General features: G+C 40.5%; 1 pseudogene; it reads left to right on the top strand.

Moving 5' to 3' along the window:
• The first annotated feature begins 5,540 nt into the window (after positions 1 to 5,540).
• Positions 5,541 to 7,391, top strand: LOC101011560 (annotated as a pseudogene).
• The last annotated feature ends 750 nt before the right edge of the window (positions 7,392 to 8,141 follow it).

The following is an 8,141-nucleotide window of genomic DNA, read 5'->3' as shown; positions in this document are numbered from 1 at the left end:
GCAGTAGATGACACCAGAGGCATCCTGTTCTAAAATTTTATCATTTGGAAAAATATCACATCTCTCTGCAAGAGACAGTAGTTCTAATTTGTTTGATCAAATACATGCAATTTGTGCCTTTCACCATAGGGTATTATAGCCTACAGGCATATACATAGCATCACCGAAGGAAAATGACTCCCTGATTATGTCCTGAAAAACTAATGAAAGCATGTCAAAAGAAAAAAAAAGCCACTGCCTTCTACAGAACAAAAGAGATTGATCACAGAATTAGAAGGAAATGAATTTGGACCTTTGAAGAAATTGACTCCCTGATAAGAATGCAAGTCAGAGAACTGAGCAGGTGATGAAGGCCCCCTGCAATCCAAGGCAGCACACAGCTGTGTGGGCACCTTTGTCAGGATTGTTTTATTTTTAAAAGCAAGTTCATCACTTAAAGCAAAGATGTGGAGTCCAGATTTCAGGAAAAGCCTTGTAATTAATTCCCAAACAACATTATGGGCAAGAAGAACTTGTGAAATACCGGTGGTATTGTAGAGAAAAAAAAATCTCTTTTTTTTTCCTTTTTATATTTCTTCTTTTTTCTTTTATTATTGTTATTATTGTTATTATTATTATTGTACTTTGAGTTCTAAGGTAGATGTGCATAACGTGCAGGTTTGTTACATATGTACATATGTGCCATGTTGGTGTTGATACTGCACCCATCAACCGTCAGCACCATCAACTCGTCCTTTATATCAGGTAACTCCCAATGCAATCCCGCCCCTCACTCCCATGATACTGGGCCCCAGTGTGTGATCCCTTCCCGAGTCCAGTGATCCTGTTGTTTCAGTTCCCCTTATGGTGAGCATGCGGTGTTTAGTTTTTCTGTTCTTGCAATGCTTTTGCTGAGAATGATGGTTTCAGCTGCATCATGTCCCTACAAAGGACATACAAACTCATCCTTTTTGTGGCTGCATAGTATTCCATGGTGTATATGTGCCACATTTTCTTAATCAGTCTGTCACTGATATGGACATTTGGGTTGATTCAAGTCTTTGTTATTGTGAATAGTGCATAATGAACATCGTGTGCATGTGTCTTTTATAGCAGCATGATTTATATAATCCTTTGGGTATATACCCAGTAATGGATGGCTGGGTCATATGGTACTTCCTCTGAATCCTTGAGGTGCCATACTGTTTTCCATAATGGTTGAATTTGATCCCACCAACAGTGAAAAAGTGTTCTATTTCGTCATCCCTCCCAGCACCTTTTGTTTCCTGACTTTTTAGCCAGTGCCTTTCTAACTGGTGTGAGAGGGTATTTCATTGTGGTTTTGATTTGCATTTTCTCTTTGAGGCCAATTGAAAATGGCCATACTGCCCAGGTAATTTATAGAATTTAATGCCATCCCCCATCTTATATAAGCTGCCAATGTGTTTCTTCACAGAATGGAAAAAACGCTGCTTTAAAGTTCATATGAATCAAAAAGGAGATACATTGCCAAAGACAATCTAGAAGTCAAAATTACAAAGCTGGAGGCATCCAAGCTACCTGACTTCTATGAAAACATATACTACAAGGCTACAATAACAAAACAGCATGGTACTGGTACCAAAACAAGAAGTCATAGACCAATGGAACAGAACAGACCCCTCAGAAATAATAATACCACACATCTACAACCATCTGATCTTTTGACAAACCTTAAAACAAAAATATGGGAAGGATTCCCTATTTAATAAATGGTGCTGTAGGAAAATTGGCTAACCATAGTAGAAAACTGAAACTGGATCCTTTCCTTGCTCCTTATATGAGTAATTCCAGAAGATGGATTAGAGACAAATGTTAGACCTAATACCATAAAAGCCTAGAAGAAAACCTGAGTAATACCATTCAGGACATAAAACAGGCAAAAGACTTCATGTCTAAAACACCAAAACAATGGCAACAAAAGCCAAAATCAACAAATGGGATCTAATTAAACTAAGAAGCTTCTGCTGCAGCAAAAAGAAACTACCATCAGAGTGAACAGGCAACCTGGAATGGGAGAAAAGTTTTTGCACGAAATCTACTCTCATCTGACAAAGGGCCAATATATCCAGAACCTTACCACTCAAACAAGTTACAAAAAACAATAGCCCATCAAAATTAGACAGGATATGACATTTCTCAAAAGAAGACATTCATACAGCCAACAGACACATGAAAAAATCTTTTTTGGTAAGGACAGGAATTCATTGTGGGAATGTGCTGGATAACTTTTGGTTGAAGGGATGGTGTGACAGGACTCAGTATGGCTATGCAGATGTAGTGAGTCATCTTAGAGAGAAAACAGCCTGGGAAAGTGAGATGGCTGATCTGACTTCCTCTCCAGTTCCCATAGCAGAAGCTACAGGATGGAAGAACACAGGCTAACATCCCATATGGGGTCGTCTGTTTCTGAAATGTAGACTGCATGAACTAGAAACCCACTCCTAGCCAGGCGTGGTGACTCCGCCTTTAATCCCAGCACTTTTGGGAGGCAGTGCCACCTGAGATCAGGTTCAAGACCAGCCCAGCCAGCATGGCACACGGCTCTACTAAAAACACAAAAACTAGCCAGGCGTGGTGGCAGGCGCCTGTAATCCCAGTTACCCAGGAGGCCGAGGCAGGGAGAATTACTTGTGCTCAGATGGCGGTGGTTGCAGTAAGCCGAGATTGCACCACTGGACTCCAGCCTGGGCAACAGAGTGAGACTCTGTCTCAAAATAAATAAATAAATAAATAAAATAAAAACAAACAAACAAACAAATAAATAAATAAATAAATAAAAGTGGTCCTGAAGACCAAGCACCTTAACCTTCTTGATGATCAGGCCCTGATTTACTTGCAGTACCAAACTCTTGCCTACTTTTTGTGGGCAGGTCACTGTCTTATTTCAGTATCTGAATCCCTGAAATATTCCATGTGCCTTTGTTGTGGTTCTTTTCCAGTACTGCAACCCTGCTTCGTCCAGTCTCAATGCTACCAGGGGCTTGAGGGCAGGCTCTGGATCACAGGCACCTTGGCCATGTACTTGCATTCCACTGGTCTGCTTGCCTATTACAAGAGTTCCATGGCGCCATACTCCATCAAGCTGGGGTGACTTCATGATGATAAGATCCATGAGGGCAGAGATTATGTCTGTGTTATTCAGCATTGTGTTTTCAGGATCTTTCATGGTGCTTAGTACAAGCTAGGTGCTCAATACGTTTTTATTTATTTATTCGTTTGCTGCAGCTAATGTCTGCTTTAGTCATCTTTGCTGCCCTGACTAATCCATCTTATCTGGTTCTGGTCATCAAAAGCTGACCCGCCTCTGCTGATTGATTCCCAATACTCACATACATTATTTAGTTGAAGTACCATGCTAATTATTATTCACAGAAACACTTAGCACTTTTCATCACTGAAACGTCTTCCAAATTTAGTTACTTAATCAACCACAGATTTCTGTGGAGGTAACTATAAAATCTGATGAGTGATGATAAATCATTGCAAAGTATCATGATAGTTTTTAATAGGAAAGAGATAAATGTGAAGATAATTTCAGATTAACTGCTGTAGGGAAATCAACTGAGCAGTGTGTGTTGTCTCCCATGATTCCTCAGATTAGCTATGCACAATGAGTCAGGGACAACTGAGTTCACCTCAATTTTCTTGTATGTGAAATGGAAGTAATGATAGTAAGTACATCAGAAAGCTGTGACGATTAAGGAAATAACACGTGGAACACCAAATACCGTGTTTGGCAGATAGTAAAGGCTTAATAAATACCCAGTAAAGAAGTAACTCTACAAAACTGCAGCTCAAATCAGAAATGTGGAATTTCCTGGAATTTTGAATCAATGGAAATTTACTTTTTGGTGCAGTATAAAGAGAGAGAAGGCTTTGGAGCCAGAAGGCCTGAGCTTCCTCTTCTTATTAGGTGGGAGAATGTGGACAAGTCATTTGACATGACCAGGTTGTTCAAATCCTGGATGTGTAGCTCACTTGGAATACAATGGGAATTGAGCTCCTGTGGAGTTTGACCTCATATCCTGGCATCTCAACTTTCTTACCTGTAAAATATGTATATTAATATTTTTCAAGGCTGTAAGAATTGAGGCAATCTTTACAAAGCTCAGTGCATACTGTATGGTAGGTACTTGATAAGTAGCTATCATTATTTTGGGAAAATAAAAATGTACATAATGTTTAATATCATGTATAAAGTTAGATCTAAAGTTACTTTTAGTGAATGAATATTGAAATATATTATTCTTAACTTGGTTTTGAAACAAACCCCCGTGTTTACACTTATAAATGCCTGAAGAAAATTTCCACTTTATAGAAAATGAAAAATAATCCTCAGATAAAGGACACTTTCCCCCAAGTTCTCATTATTTTCTTCTTTTCTAAGCTTTTAGAAGTCTGCTTCATGCAAATCTCTCACTCTGTTGATGTATAGATTAGCTCTCTTTATTCTACTTTCGGTCTTTCTAATGGAAAACTCCTTTCTTTGGTAAAATCCCATTATCTTTTAACTTGATTTCTTTCTTTACATCCGTATTTCTTCCTGACACCACTATTACCATCTTGCAAACTTTGACTTTCATTTCACTTTCTTTCTTGGTAGGAAGCCGAGGTGGTGAGAGAGTTACCTCTGTGGTTATGTCAAGTTTTATAAAACTCTGTTCTAACAGACTGGTAAAAGAAATATTCCTGATGGTCTTGAAGAGGTAAGCATCCATTTTGTGAGACACCCGATGAGAGGATTGTGTAGCAAAGAACTGTGGGCAGCCTCTAGGAACTGAGAGTACCTGCTGGCTGACAGCCTGCGAGAAAATGGGGACCTCAACCCTACAGCTGCAAGAAATGGAATTCTGCCAACACCTATGTGAGCTTGGAAGAGCATCTCAAGCTCCTGATGAGAATGCAGCCCAGCCAACATCTGGGTTAAGACCCTGAGCAGAGGACCCAGTTAAGTCAGGCCTGGATGCATGACCCATAGAAATTGTGAAATCAACAAGTGGGTATTGTTTTAAGCTGCTAAGCTTGTGGTGATTTGCTACACAGCAACAGAAAAGTAATATGCATCTCCTTCATTGCACATAGTACACAAGCAAGTCCCTGATGGCCCTCACAATGTGATGTGACAATATTGTTTAATCTTACAGCACTTTTATTACACTATCTATCATACTATATTGTTATTGATTATTCATCTGTTTATTGTGTTTGGTTTAATGATCCTGGGTTATTTATAAACATCTAGGCAGAGAATCAAGGCAAGTAAAACAATACGCATTTGCAGAACATCCCCAGAAGGTAAGACAACCACTTGGCTGGCTGGGTGCAGTGGCTCACTCCTGTAATCCTAGTGCTTTGGGAGGCTGAGGTGGGCAGATCACTTGAGGTCAGGAGTTCAAAACCAGCCTGACCAACATAGTGAAATCCTGTCTCTACTACAAATATAAAAAAAATTAGCCAGGCATGGTTGTGGGCGCCTGTAATCCCAGTTCCTCAGGAGGCTGAGGAAGGAGAATCATTTGAACCTGGGAGGCAGAGGTTGCAGTGAACCAAGATCGTGCCACTGCTCTCTAGCCTGGGCAACATAACAAGACTCCGTCTCAAGACCTGGTCCCAGACTGGGGTCCCTCAGCTTCCTGCCTTGGAAGTGCAGCAGCAGGCATCACAAGGAGGCGATGAGCTTCCCTAAAGATGACCCTTCCAAGCCGGTCCACCTCACAGCCTTCCTGGGATACAAGGCTGGCATGACCCACATCATGTGGGAAGTCGACAGGCCAGGATCCAAGGTGAACAAGAAGGAGGTGGTAGAGGCTGTGACCATTGTGGAGACATCCATGGTGGTTGTGGGCATTGTGGGCTACGTAGGAACCCCTTGAGACCTCTGGACCTTCAAGACCGTCTTCGCTGAGCACATCAGTGATGAGTGCAAGAGTCATTTCTATAAGAACTGGCATAAATCTAAGAAGGCCTTTACCAAGTACTGCAAGAAATGGCGGGATGAGGATGGCAAGAAGCAGCTGGAGAAAGACTTCAGCAGCATGAAGAAGTACTGCCAAGTCATCCATATCATTACCCATAACCAGATGCGCCTGCTTCCTCTGCACCACAGGAAGGCCCACCTGATGGAGATCCAGGTGAACAGAGGCACTGTGGCTGAGAAGCTGGACTGGGCCCGCGACAGGCTTGAGCAGCAGGTACCTGTGAACCAGGTGTTTGGGCAGGACGAGATGATTGATGCCACTGGGGTGACCAAGAGCAAAGGCTACAAAGGGGTCACCAGTCGTTGGCACACCAAGAAGCTGTCCCGCAAGATCTGCTGAGGCTTGTGCAAGGTAGCCTGTACTGGGGCATGGCATCCTGCCCGTGTGGACTTCTCTGGGGCACGCACTGGGCAGAAAGAGTACCATCACTGCACTGAGATCAACAAAAAGATCTATGAGATCAGCCAGAGCTACCTTATCAAGGGTGGCAAACTGATCAAGAATAATGCCTCCGCTGACTGTGACCTGTCTGACAAGAGCATCAACCCTCTGTGTGGCTTTGTCCACTACGGTGCAGTGACCAGTGACTTTCTCACGCTGAAAGGCCGTGTGGTGGGAACTAAGAAGCGAGTGTCCACCCTCTGCAAGTCCTTGCTGGTGCAGACCAAATGGCAGGCTCTGGAGAAGACTGACCTTAAGTTCATTGACACCACCTCCAAGTTTGTACATGACCGCTTCCAGACCATGGAGGAGAAGAAAGCATTCATGGGACAACTCAAGAAAGGCCAAATTGCAAAGGAAGAAGGAGCTAATGTCAGGGACAGATTTTGCAGCTGGTGGGGTCTCAATAAAAATTATTTTCCACTGAAAACAAACAAACAAAAAAACCACTTGGCTAGATAACAGCTCCAAGTCTCTGTCTGTTCAATTCAGAATAGCTGGACAATATACCTGGTCAGGTATCTTTTATCATTATCCTTAAGTGTATTAAATAAGAAAGAAATACATGCCATTATGTTTATTGTAGGAAATGAAAAAAAGGATAAAAAGCATATTTTAGTGATTTGTAGGGTAAAGAAATGTATAGAGGAAAAAAATACTGCTTCATGAGGTTAGTAAATAATATTTTAATTATTTAAAAAATGTTCAACATTGCCATAAAGTTATTTTAGTAAGAAGGCATATAGGTTTTAGCTTTGTGTAGTAGAAAATATAAAAGAATTGTGAGATTTCCTCAAATCAACATTTTCATTCTTTCTCTTGAGTCTAAGTGCATAAGATTCACCTTCACATAACATTTTTGAAAGCTTGAAATGAAAAAAAAAAAAAAACAAAAACCTTTACTTCTACTGCTTAGTATTTTAACGACTCAAATGCTTTTTTTCTCTAGTGCTTCACTTCATCTTTTTTCAGTTTCTCATTTTCATCTTTACGGCCTCAATAAATGAACCTATTTCATTGCCATCAAAAGAAAAATAAATTATTACACTACAGAATAAAAGAAGATTATGAATAATTATTTATATAGGCTAAGTCTGTAGGGCAATTAGAACAGCAATTCAGTATTATTTTTCCTGCATCTGCAACATTCCTCCTGTGACTCTGGTATTATAGCTGTGTGCTTCCAAATATGAAAAATAGAAATAACCTGATTTCAAATGGAGATTGATAGAGAAGGGCTGCTTCCAAAATTTAAATATCTCAAATCAAACGCATTATTCCAAGATGCATCTTATTTTCACTCTTTCTCTCCATACCTGTCTCATAATTTAAGCATAAATGAACCTATTGGGAGTTGTAAGTCATTCTGATTTGGGGCCGTTTATTGAGGTGATCTGAGGCTAAACTGAGAAGTTGGCAATGCTTGCATCTAGCGTCGTTTGTAGCCACCTTATTTTGTTCCATTCCACTTGAGGGGCTCCCACTGGAGTGAAATACCTAGTTCTCCCCTCTTAAATATTATCCCACTTCGGAGATCTCCTCCATCCCAATTCAAAGTTACCTGTGCCTTGTTTTCTCAGCATTTTGTTAGGTAATAGGCTAGAATTCAAATTAGTCAGTTGGTTCTGAGAAATTAATGTTTTTTTTTTTTTTCCTACTGAAAGATAGTAACTCTTTATTTTAAATGGCAGTTTAGAGTTT

This window comes from Papio anubis, chromosome 8 (assembly GCF_008728515.1).
Source record: "Papio anubis isolate 15944 chromosome 8, Panubis1.0, whole genome shotgun sequence".
Taxonomy (NCBI): Eukaryota; Metazoa; Chordata; class Mammalia; order Primates; family Cercopithecidae; genus Papio; species Papio anubis.
This window is presented reverse-complemented; position numbering and strand designations above follow the sequence as displayed.